Below are 13,036 nucleotides of genomic sequence, written 5' to 3'. Positions count from 1 at the left end.
GTATACTGGATAAAACCCTGGGGGCATGCCAGGAGTACCAATCTCTCACCTAATTGTGAACTCTTGGAGAAATGATTTAACCTCTGTGAGCCTTGGTTTCTTCATCTGAAAACACTTGTAACAATACACCTATTCTGTAGAGCTGTAATGATTAAATGAGTTGACACATGTAAAGCATTTAGGACAGTGCCTGCACAGAGAACACACAGTAAATCTGTGCTATTCTGATAATGAAAGGCACCCTTGTGGTGCTGTGGGTCAGGTGCTAGACCACCAACTGCGGGAAAGTGATGAGGCTGTCTGCCCACACAAAGATTTACAGCCACGAACACCCAGTAAAGGGTCACTAGGAGCTAGGTGCATTTGACCCAGTTAAAGGTCACTATGATGCATCTGAATTGTGGTCCTGGTGAATAATCTTGACATTACCATGGACTGCCAAAGGACAAACAACTCTGTCTTGGAAGTAGTACCCCTTAGAAGCAAGGATGGTGAGACTTCATCTTACATACTTTGGAAATGTCAAGTGAGACCAGTCCCTGGAGAAGGATGTGTTAGTCTGGGTACTTTTGAGAAACAAATCCACAGAAATGGATGTATAAGAGAGTTTTATATAAAGGTTAAGTGCGCATCAAGAAAACATCCCAATCCAGGGCTGCCCAAGCCCACAAATCCAACATTAACCCATAAACCCATATGTCCCAACACCAATCCACAAGGTCCTCATCCACCTCACAAAACCCACACTATGATGCTGACTGCAGGAGGAAAGCCGAGTCAGTGAATGTGTCAGCATCTCAGCGCTGGCAGTGGTCTCCACACGCCTACTCCAGCACCCAGGGCTGCATCAGGGTAGGTCCGTGTGGCTTCTCCTCAGGGATGTCTTGCAGGAAGTCAGCCTTGCCAGCTGTGTTTATCGGCCAGGTTCGCACAAAAAACTAACTAACTCAAAGGACATCATGATTGGTAAAGTAGAGGGGCAGCAAAAAAAGAGGAAGGTCCTCAACGAGCTGGATGGACACAGTGGCTGATGGATGGACACAGTGGCTACAATGGGCTCAGGATAGGAACACTTGTGAGGATGGCGCAGGACTGTGCAGTGTCTTGTTCTTTTGCGCATAGGGTCAGAACCGACTCGCTGGCACCTAACAACAACATGAGCTAAAATATATTTAATGGCAGACTCTCTTTCTCGGAAACTTGAGGTTTTAGTTTATTCTGATTACACAGGAACCCTGGTGGCGCAGTAGTTATATTCTCAGTTGTGGATGGAAAGGTTGGCGGTTCAAACCCACAACAACAGAGAAAGATGTGGCAGTCTGCTCCTGCAAAGAACCCTGGGGGCAGTTTTACTCTGTCCTATGAGTGGCTATGAGTTGGAATCAACTCAAAAGAGCAGCAGGTTTGTTTCCATGTGTGTGTTTGTTATTCTGATTGTAGGCACAACTGACACTAGTATTTCAATGGTTTGGGATAGTCATGAAATAAACCAAACTAAATATACATTACTCGAGGCATGCATAATTCAACTCATTATGATTATGATTTTTTTAAGTGGTGAATAATGAATCTTAATTCTTGGAGGCACAATTAAACTCTGTGCTAACTAACAGCTCTTCATAAGGTTCTGCATATAGTATTTGCTCCAAAGAGCTTTGCGGTTTAATCTAATCATTTTTTGCTTGAAAGTACAGTGAATTTTTTTCCCTACACAGACAGTGGGTAGATAGAGAAATGTTTATCAACTGCAGGTTTGGGTCTAAGAAAAGTCACTGCAAGCAAGACACATGTATGTCAGGGAATGTGTTGGACTGCGATACCCATGGTCGGGAGTTTGAAACCACCAGCAGCTCCATGGGAGGAAGTTTGGACCTTCTACTCCTATAAACAGTTACTGTCTCAGTACTTTATACGGGAGTTCACTATGCGTCTGCACTGACTCCACGGCAGTGAGTCTGGTTTGCTTTTGAATCAGGATTAACTATGTCAGTACTCACAGCTGCGAAGGGCGGCTAAGCTTAGATGTACTGGGTTTTATTTTCCGCTCTATCAAATAGAAGCCTCTTTCTCTTTATTTCCTTCACCATTCCATATTTTGTTTTTGTTGTTGTAAGGTGTCAAGTCAGTTCTAACCGATAGCAGTCCTGTGTACAACAGAAGGAAACACTGTCCTGTGTTAGGCCATGCTCACAATCGTTCTTATTCCATATTAGGCATCTCTTGATTTCATTAAGGGGCCCTTGTGGCACTGTGAATTAGGCACTGGGCTGCTCGCTGTAGGGGCAGCAGTTCAAGCCCATCAGCCACACTGAGCAAGGAAGATGAGACAGCTTCCTTTAAAGTATGCAGCTTGGGAACTCTGCCTAGGGTCGGAACCGACATGATGACAATGGGAACTTTCATCTGACCCATACATCCTTAGCTTTCATTCCACTTCCTCTTTCCCATAAGGATGGTTTTTAAAAGATTAATCTCTGGTTTTTCCTCTCTCTCTTTTGGTAAAAATTTACAAGAGAAAAAAACAGAGATTAACTAGATAGTGTATTGGGCTCACACCATAATCTAATAAAAGTTTGTAGTCTAACATCAAAATCAAGCTCACCACCATTACTACTAACAACCGTAGTTCCTAAAAGTTCTGACGTAGCTTTTTATGTATTAGAAAGGAGCCCTGGTGGCAACCCTGGTGGGTTACTTGCTGGGGTACTAACCACAAGGTCAGCAGTTTGAACCCATCAGTTGCTCCCACAGGAGAAAGATGTATTACTCCTGTAAAGATGCCCAGTCTGTGAACTGGAATGGACTCGATGGTGGTGAGTTGGAATTTTGGTTGGGGTTCAATGTATTAACCAGGCCTCCTAGCCACCTTCTGAGGTAGGTTCCATTTTTCATGTTAACCTTGCAGATGGAAACTCTGAGGAAAAGAGATGCGAGTTAAGTAACCCGCCCAAAGGCACATATACTCTGAGTGACTATGACCTACCTATTCTAAGGCCCAGCCAATTTTCTTAACCCCTGTTTTCTGTTCGCTTGACAATCCAGAGGGTGAGAGGACATGACTCAGGACAATAAATAAATTAAATAAATAAATATAAATATGCAGCTGTGTGTGTTACAGCATCATGTGCAAATGTACTCAAGTTCAGCTGCCTATGTTCCCTGAAAAAAAGAAAATGAGAGGATAACGGTTTAGGGAAGTATAGCTAGGGCAGCCCCGACTTCCTTCATTCATCACACACTCAGAAGAGACTTGAGAAATGAATTTTTGGGGGGTACATTCAGTCGATTTCTGTACTTAAGTACCTACTCCTTAATGACCTGAGTGAGTTCGCCACATTAATGAGAACATTTCATTAAACTGAGTGTGGTTTTGGTAGGGAGACACATTTTTTACCTAACATTAGTTGCGTGCAAGCCAACTATTTCATCTGCTGCTCAACTGGAGAGACAGCAGCTCTGCCCCAGCTGCTCGTGGGAGGTGGGCTGTCAGTCCCCACTGTACGCCTGCCTAAAGGACTGAGAAGAACGACTGTGACCAAGTGTAACTGCTGCCTTCCATGCCAGCTCTGAAGCCTACCTTCGGCCCTTAGATGCAACTCACCCTGGTCCCAGCATGGTATGATTACTCCACTGCCAGCGAGTGAGAGAGCCTGGAGATCTACAAAAGGCAACTCATGTTCAGTCTCTGGTACACGACACAGTCTCATAGAGATCCACACCCCACTCACAGGTGGTGGCTGACAGTGACATTTTATAAGGAGATGGGGAACACGAAGCATGGCTTCTCTCCATGCACGAAGCTTTCACCAACAAAATTCTTCTGTTTCCTCAGTCCAACCCCTCCTGCCACGAATGGAAATTTATTCTCATCACTTCTTTGAAACTGCTCTCTGAGGCACGCAGCCCTCCCGGGCTGAGGATACTGTGCCGTGAGCACCACTGTGACACACTGACTCCCCTCAGCCACTCAAGGCGGGGTGACTGCTATTTCCATCTGCGGACTCTTCCTCTTCACTCCTGTTCAGACTCTCTTTCTTGGATTCAGTTTGCTCTGCCAGTTTTTAATTTTCCATCCCACCCTTAATTCAAGTTCTATAACTGCCCCAAACCTACACATCTAATCTTGAAAACTCTCTTCTCTCTCTCTCTCTCTCTCTCTCTCTCTCTCTCTCTCTCTCTCTCCATTTGCCTCAGACCCCTCACATACTACCACATCTCTTCTTGCTCTCAGCAGAAAAGCTGGTTTCTGTTCCACCGAGAAGGCATGTACGATCAGATTCTCTTAACTGGACCCTGCCTTGACCAAGCAACTGCCCAGGCATTTCTTGGCACCCCAGTCTCTGAGGGACACTCTTGTGTTCAACCTTCCTGGAGGCGAGGGCCTACTAGTAATTTCCTTTCACTCTCTGTCTCCTTCTCTCAGCAATCAGTCATGTCTGGGTCTTTCCCATTAAAAAAAAAAAAATCAGAAAAATACGAGGGCTTCAAAATAGGTCATGAAAAAAACACAGTAAAGATGAAAATTTTTGAAGCCCCCTTACATTTAACTCCCATAGTCTCTCTGCAGTACTAACAATCCTCTTCTCTTCACAATCAAAATTCCTTTTTTTTTTAAGTGTTGAAAGTAAGGATGTTACTTTGAGGACTAGACAACCAAAATTCTTAACAAGTTCTCTATGCTCATTTTCTCCCCTCCCCACTGACAACTCAACCCTCTACCATCAAGCATTCCTGCTCCCAGTGCAAACCACTAACTTGTCATGGTCCTAAATCCCTGGAAGCCTTTCAGGTCTCAGTCTGTAGCACTATATGCTATGATATAGTTTATTATGCCAGCCTGGCTGATAAATACTATCTGCACCATCACTTTTAGAATGTTCTCTTCCCCTAGCTTCTAAAAACACTTCATCTCTCAACTTCGCCCCAGTTTTTTTGGTCACTTAGTCTCAATCTCATATGAAGACTCCTCTTCCTCAGGATGCTGTACTCACCTATTCACTGATATACCTTGTTCAGTTTCATGGCATCAATTAGGGCCTATGTGCTGATGCTTTGTAATGACCATATATTTCTCCCCAGATCTTCAATGAGATTCAGATTGGAAAATTCAATGCCTAAGCTATTGCTTCTGTGCGGGATCTCAGGGTTACTTTAAATGTCAATATATCACCAATTGACCTAGTCATCTTCCCCAGGCCTTTCCTCAAACCTGGCCCATTTTATCTTCCCCAGGCCTTTCCTCAAACCTGGACCATTACCTAAAAGGTATTATCATTATCCATCCATCCATCCTGTTTTCCCAAAAAGAACCTGAGCATCATCCTCATTTCCTTACCCTAAATCCTTCACATTCCAGCAAGCACCAGGTTCTGTCTATTCCTCCACAGCTGCTTCTGGTCAGTTCAGACTGGGGCTATCTCTTGTTTACTGGAACAGAATCCTAAGTATCCAGCACATTCTTTCCACAAATACAAATCTCCTCATGTTACTCTGATCTTCAAAACTCTTCCAAGTGGTAACATTAAAACATGGGAACAGGCAAAGAGATCCATAGAAAAAAAGAATTTTATATACGAGGACATTTAATAGCACATACCATCAGTAGAAGAGAATGTACTGAATTCAATAAACTGAATTAGGGCAATTGTCTTCCAAGTTAGGGAAAATGCAAGTTGTATTCTTAATTCATATGATGAGCAAGTATAAAGTCTTGAAAAAGACAATCTAAAAACATAATGAAAATAAAAGGAAACTATAAAAGAACCTAGAAAATATATGCAAATAGTTTTACTAACCCCGGGATGGGGAAGGCACTTGAGTAACATTCCAGTCTCTGAAGAACACACAGGTCTGACCTCTCACCTACTCCTACCTTCCAGTCCGGTGGAGTTTTTTTTAATTGTTTTATTAGGGGTTCATACAACTCATCACAATCCATACATACATCAATTGTGTAAAGCACATTTGTACATTCATTGCCCTCATCATTCTCAAAACATCTGCTCTCCACCCAAGCCCCTGGCATCAGCTCCTCATTTTCCCCCTCCCTCCCCTCTTCCCCATCCCTCATGAATCCTTGATAATCTATAAATTATTATTTTATCATATCTTGCACAGTCCGATGTCTCCCTTCACCCACTTTGCTGTTGTCCGTCCCCCAGGGAGGAGGTTATATGTAGATCCTTGTAATCAGTGGGTTCTCCATTTCCAACCCACCCTCTCTCCACCCTCCCGGCATCACCACTCACACCACTGGTCCTGAAGGGATCATCTGCCCTGGATTCCCTGTGTTTCCAGTTCCTATCTGTACCAGTGTACATCCTCTGGTCTAGCCAGATTTGTAAGGTAGAATTGGGATCATGATAGTGGGGGAGGGGGTGTTTAGGAACTAAAGGAAAGTTGTATGTTTCACCATTTCTACATCCCACCCCAGTCAGGTAGAATTTATTGCTCTAAGAGATACACCATATCTGATCTCAAGGCATTTACAATATCCTCCTTGCCCTCTCCCTAATTTATCGAAGAGTTGCATCCTTGTGTTAGTCTGGATGGACTAGAGAAATAAATCCAGACACACTCTTCTGTGTGTAAGAGAGCTTTATATCAAAGAGCAATTGTATATTGAAATATCCCAGCGCAGTCCAAATCAAGTCCATAAGTCCGATATTAGCCCATGTGTCCAATACTAGCGTGTAAATTCCTCTTCAGACTCAGGCACCACATGCAATGATGCAGAATACAGGAAGATCACAGGCAAGTGGGTGGAAAGCCCTGTGGGTCCAATAGTGGTGATGCATCTCCAGGGCTCTAGCTGCCATCAGTGTGGCTCCGTGTGGCTTGGAGCAAGAATGTCATGCTGAGAGTATGTCCTACCTCCAAGGAGGAAGACAGGATTTCCCAGAATCCTCAGGAGAAGGCCATGCCCATACAGAAGAGGTTATGACCTGGTTGGCAGGCTAGACTCCACTCTTTCACTTGACAGGAGTTGACAGGAGATAATGTAACTGCTACAATCCACTTCCTTTGTTTGAACTATTGTATTTGTCAAATGTGAACTTTTGTTCTGAGGGCAGTAGTAGTTCAGTGGAGAATTCTCACCTTTCATGTAGGAGACCTGTGTTCAATTCCTAGACAGCACACTTCATAAACAGCCAACACCAGCCAGTCCTTGGAAGCATGTGTGTTACTGTGATGCTGCAATTGATTCAGCAGAGCTTCCAGACTAAGAAGAAAAGCATCGCAGGCCAACTACCAAAACATCATCCAGTGAAAACCCTCTGGCCCACAGCAGTGCTCCAACTGTTCACAGGATCCCCCATCAGGGGCTGACTCAACCAACAGTGGTTAACAATTTGCGTTCTAAGTCTTTTTCCAGATTCTACTCTTTTCTCTTGCCGTGATGATCTATTCCTGGGCCAATGGCATAATATTTTAATTACACTAAATTTAAGGCATGTTTTTTTAAAAAATAATCATTTTATTGGGGGCTCATACAGCTCTTATCACAATCCATACATGCATTCATTGTGTCAAGCACATTTGTACATTTGTTGCTATCATCATTCTCAAAACACTTGCTTTCTACTTGAGCCCTTGGAATTAGCTCCTCATTTTTTCCTCCCCGCCTCCATCCCTCATGAACCCTTGATAATTTATAAATTATTTCATATTTTATACTGACCAATGTCTCCCTTCACCCACTTTTCTGTTGTCCGTCCCCCTGGGAGGGAGTTATATGTAGATCATTGTGATCGGTTCCCCCTTTCTGCCCTCACCTTTCCCTGTCCCTCCTGGTATGGCTACCCTCACTATTGGTCCTGAGGGATTTATCTGTCCTGGATTTCCTATACTTCCAGCTCTTATGTGTTCCAGTATACATCCTCTGGTCCAGCCGGATTTGTAAGGCAGAATTGAGATCATGATAATGTGGGGGAGAGGAAGCATTAAAGAACTAGAGGAAAGTTGTGTTTCATCGGTGCTATGCTGCACCCTCACTGGCTTATTTCCTCCCCGTGACCCTTCTGTAAGGGGATGTCCAGTTACCTACAGATGGGCTTTGGGTCTCTACTCCGCACTCCCCCTCATTCACAATGATATGACTTTTTTATTCTTTGATGCTGTAAAGCATGCTTTTTAACTGGTAGGATTATTCTTCTCATTCTCCTTTCTTCAAATTTTTAGATGCAGTTCCAACCAGCTTATCAAATTCCTTTAAAAATCCTTGGGAATTTTTGGTTGAAATTACATTGAATCTATAGATTACTGTATGGGAGAACTGGTGTCATTTCATCTTGTTTTCTTTTCAAATTTACAGTTTTAAGTTTAAAAAAAAGAGTCTTCCAGAATTATTAAAATTTTCCTTAGTGTTTAACATAACTTTTATTGCTATGGTTATCACTGCTTTATTTCTTTACTTCCTTATACTTTGCTGAACTATAGGAAAGGTATTGTTTTCTGTATAGTTACCTTGTATCTGGCCACCTTACTGCTTTCTCTTAATGGTTCTTATAGTTTATATGCCACAAAGATGAAAAGAGTGTGGGAGGGGCGGGAGAGCCACACGTTGTCGAAGCAGCAGGTTTGTACACAAACTATTGAGGTTCATATTAGGTAAGTTAAGAGTTCCAAGATTACATTTAATTTAAAAATATGGAGAAATGCCAATCTGGAGCAGAGGGAAGGGCTAGAAAAGAAGCAAGCAGGCTGTGTAAACAAGTGAAAGGTGAATATTTTCCTTAAGAGCAATGTTGATGTGAGGACACACACACGCACAGTGGATTTTTTCTCCCCTAAAGCTATGTATTTAAAATTTTTTAGAAAATGTTTTGAGAATAATGATGGCAACAGGTGTACAAATGTGCTTGACACAATGGATGTATGTATGGATTGTGATGAGTTGTACGAGCTCCCAATAAAATGATTTAAAAAAGAAAAAAAAATTTTTTTACAAAACAAACTTATCACCGTCAAAGTACTCTCCATTACACTTAATACATTTGTCAAATCTGCAATTCCATTCTTAGAAACATTTTTCAAACTCATCCATTTGGATAGTTGACAGCACCTCCCTCTTTGTTTTCTTCATCTCTTCTATTTAGTCAAATCACTGTCCTTTCATGCCCCTGTTCATTCATGGAAACAAAAAGAAGCTGCACGGAATGAGTGCAGGTGAGTAAGGTGCTTGGGGCAAGAGAGGTATGCTGTTTTTTGCCCAAAACTGGCACACAGATGGCTTCATGAGCAGGTGCATTGTCATGGTTGCAAAACCTGTCCTCCATCTGCCATAAATCAGGTCTTTTTTATTGCACACTGTTCCACAATCTTTTCAGAACCTCTACATAGAAAGCTTGTATCAGTCTGACCTGGTGGACAAACTCCAAATGCACTACAAGTCGACATTTTAGTCCATTCAAGAAGTTGATGGACATCTAGAATGAGGTTTGTCATCAACCATCATTTCACCTTTTTTGAAAAGAGACTTGCATATTTCCCATAGCACTGTCCTTGTAAGCTGTGTTCAACATTGCAACAAATTCTGCAGCATTTTTCCTGAGCAGGAAACACAATTTCACAGCTAAACACTGTTCACTTAAATCGGCCATCACAAAAAAAGAAGTTCAAGGGAAGCTGCTTTTATGGAAAAATTCACTGTGACCAGAGAGAACCTTCTTAGACTATGCCACTGGGTGCACTAATTCAGAGCGAGTTGCTTGATGCTCGCCCAGCAGGGAAAATGTGTACTACAAAAGCTCTGCGCTGCCCAGCTCAATTGTTTTGTTGCTTTTTTGTTTGTTTTTATATATATTCAGCTACTCCAAATTTGCTATTAAAATTAGAAATAAATATATATCTTTTATTGTCTGGTGGTTTCATATTAGAGTTACCTGGATAGAGGCCCATAAAATGTACTTTTCCAAAAAGAGTTTCAAGAGACCCAGGGTGGGGTCTCCTGACTGTAGATCTGACTACTACATTACTACCATGGGATTTGTGTGAGGAAAAAAAAATCCTGATGATCAAAAGTATAGGCAGGAAACGGGTGGAGAGAAGGGGAAATGCTGAACTACAAGGTCATGGTCAGGAAACTAATTTGGCAAGGCATGTGGAAAAGCAGGGCATATAGAATCAAGTACCACATTCAGTAGTGCTCAGTCCAAAGCCAGCTTTGTTTTCATGAACAGGACTCAAATGGCAGAGCGAAGGCCAGCGCCTGTGAGCCACACAGGGACTCACCTCAAAATCCGCTATCAAGCTCCTTTTCCTTCAACCACCCATACCCGGGAGCCGACAGAAGGAAGTCTTGTGAAAGAACAATATTAGTAATACATGTGGATTGTCTAATGCTCATTAAACCCCAAGTCTTCTCTCTATTCAATTCCACTTAAAAATAATAATAAGACAAAGAACTACACTTGTAAATCACACAACGAAACAAAATTAAGATGTACTATGTATGGCTAGTGCTTGATTTTATGAAAGGTGTGCGCGCGCGTTCATAGGGAGCTGGTGGTGCAGAGGTGAAAGAGCTTGGCTGCTGACCAAAACATTGGTGGTTCAAACCCAACAGTCAGTCCATGGGATAGAGATGTGGCAGTCGCTTCTGGAGGGACTTACAGCATTGGAAACCTGATGGGGACAGTTTTACTGTCTTACAGGTTGTTAGGAATTAGAACTGACGCGTCAGCGGTGAGTGTAATTTAGCTGTGTGTGTGTGCATTTTATATGTAGGCTCACATATTTGTATTTTACAAAAATAACATGTGTGTTACAGTTTTTGCAAGCTGCACAAACCTCTCATGTCTTAGTTTCCTGGGCACACAATGAACATTATTTCTGAAAATACTGTGTGTGTGTGTGTGTGTGTGTGTATGTGTGTGTGTGTGTGTGTGTTCACTGCAAAAAAAACAACAAAACAAACTACAGGAAGAAGGGCATTTAGCAAAAGGTTAAAAGCAAACATGACTGGTGCCTGGCTGCACTGGACTGTACACTCAGAGATGGTTACCTGGCAGGTTTTACGTTGTGCATTTTTTACACACACGTGCAAAAGGAAATACATTACATTGTAAAAGGCAGCATAGTTTGTTTTGTTTTCTGAGCTTACTCTTTTCTGCATTTTACAGTTTTCTAAAAAACATTGATTTTGTAATGAGAAGAAACCAAGAGCAAGTGTTATTAAATAATATGGAAATAAAAAAAATAATGTGGAAATAGAAAAACAAAATAAAAGAGCCTGATAAAAGAGTTACTATCAAAGAAAAACAAACATGACTCTAATACAGAATTTCAGATTACTCAGGGAACTAGGAATTTTGATTAACTCTCCAAAATTTTCAGAATATAAGAAATAAAACAAAGGCAAATAGACAGCACAATCCCTTCTGTAGGGAACTCTAAAAGAAACGAGGTTTTTCAGTGTGAAATCCATCAGCGGAACTGCAGTGGAATAAAAGCCGAATCTAACCGATACTCTCAGTATGCAGATGGGGTGGGAACAAGGAAGAGAAGACAACAAACTCAGAAACGACTGCTGGAAACAGCAAGGCACTGTCCCGGAGTGAACAAATGTGTTGCCTCTAAAAGCAACCGTGTTTGCAGGGTTAACTGCACGTGTGGGAGGTGGGGCTTCTTTCCAGGGAAAGGCAACCCTTAGTGGAGGCTCCATCTGCCATCCCTGGAGACAGCTGTTTCTTAGCCTGGCCTCTAACCTTCCTGCACCCCTCAACCAGGCTGTCTTCCAGAGAGTTCCAACCAACTCCCATTACCCACTCTCAGGCTTCCCTTCTCAGGGCACAGGCTTTTGAAGCTCAGCAGGAAGAGACTCCGAGGGAAGTTAAGTGGCACATTGGAATCCTCTCGTGGGAGGCTGGAAACGGTCTAGAAGGGGAACACCAATAGTCATTCTCCCGTGACTAACTGCAAGGAACCCATTGACGTGTTTACAATATGCTCAATTGAACACGTCTGTTGTGTTTTTCACTCACGCAGCACTTGCGAGGTGCTGTAGAGGATATAAAAAGTGATTACCCATCATCCTGAGGGAGCTGGTGTTGACAGGGCGAGTGGCAGGGGGCATAAGGCAAGTCAACAACAGCACCGCACATTAGACATAGCTCAGCATGGTGGTCAGTGTGAGCTCTTGAGTCAGAGAACTAAGTCCAAACCCATGACTTCCTAGTTGTATGACCCTGGGCATGTCATCTAACTTCTCTGTGTCTGAGTTTCTTCATCTGTAAAATAATGGTAAGAGTGGCACCATCTCATAGGGTTGATGAGCAGTAGCTAAAGTGAACAAAGGATATGGAACAATACCAAGCACACAACAAAACATCCTCTAATAGTGGTTCTCAACCTTCCTAATGCTGCGACCCTTTCATGCAGTTCCTCATGCTGTGGTGAGCCCCCCCAAACTATAAAATTATTTCAGTTGTTCTACATAACTATACTTTTGCTACCGTTATGAATAGGTGGACCCCTGTGAAAGGGTTGTTTGACTCCCGAAGAGGTTGCGACCCACAGGTTGAGAACTGCTGATCTACAATGTTGTGCCTGGTGTGTAAGGAGTCTTGGTGGCTCTGTCCATTATACACTGGAATGCTAACCACAAGGTCAGTGGTTCAAACCCACCAGTTGCTCTGTGGGGGAAAGATGAGGCTGTCTGCTCCCATACAGATTTACAGTCTCAGAAATCCCACACAGGGTAGTTCTTCAGTGGCAGTGGGTTTTTTGTTTGCTTGTTTGTTTTGTTTTATGTAGCAAACAAGGAGACTTGATGGCACAATGGTTAAGCATTCAGCTACTAACCAAAAGGTGTATGGCAGACCTGGTGTTCTACTCTCATGGATTACAGCCTCGGAAACTCTATGGAGCAGATCTACTCTGTCCTCATAGGGCAGAGTAGGAATTGACACAAGGGCACACAACAACAATACACAGCAGTCAATGTGCTAATATTTAATATCAAATAAGGTAGGCATTATTGGTCCTATTTACAGATGAGGAAACAGGATTTATGAAGCACATAACTTGGATAAGA

The sequence above is a fragment of the Echinops telfairi genome, unplaced genomic scaffold (genome assembly GCF_000313985.2).
Source record: "Echinops telfairi isolate 266 unplaced genomic scaffold, ASM31398v2 ScPeMD7_2573;HRSCAF=3158, whole genome shotgun sequence".
Lineage (NCBI taxonomy): Eukaryota > Metazoa > Chordata > Mammalia > Afrosoricida > Tenrecidae > Echinops > Echinops telfairi.
This window is presented reverse-complemented; position numbering follows the sequence as displayed.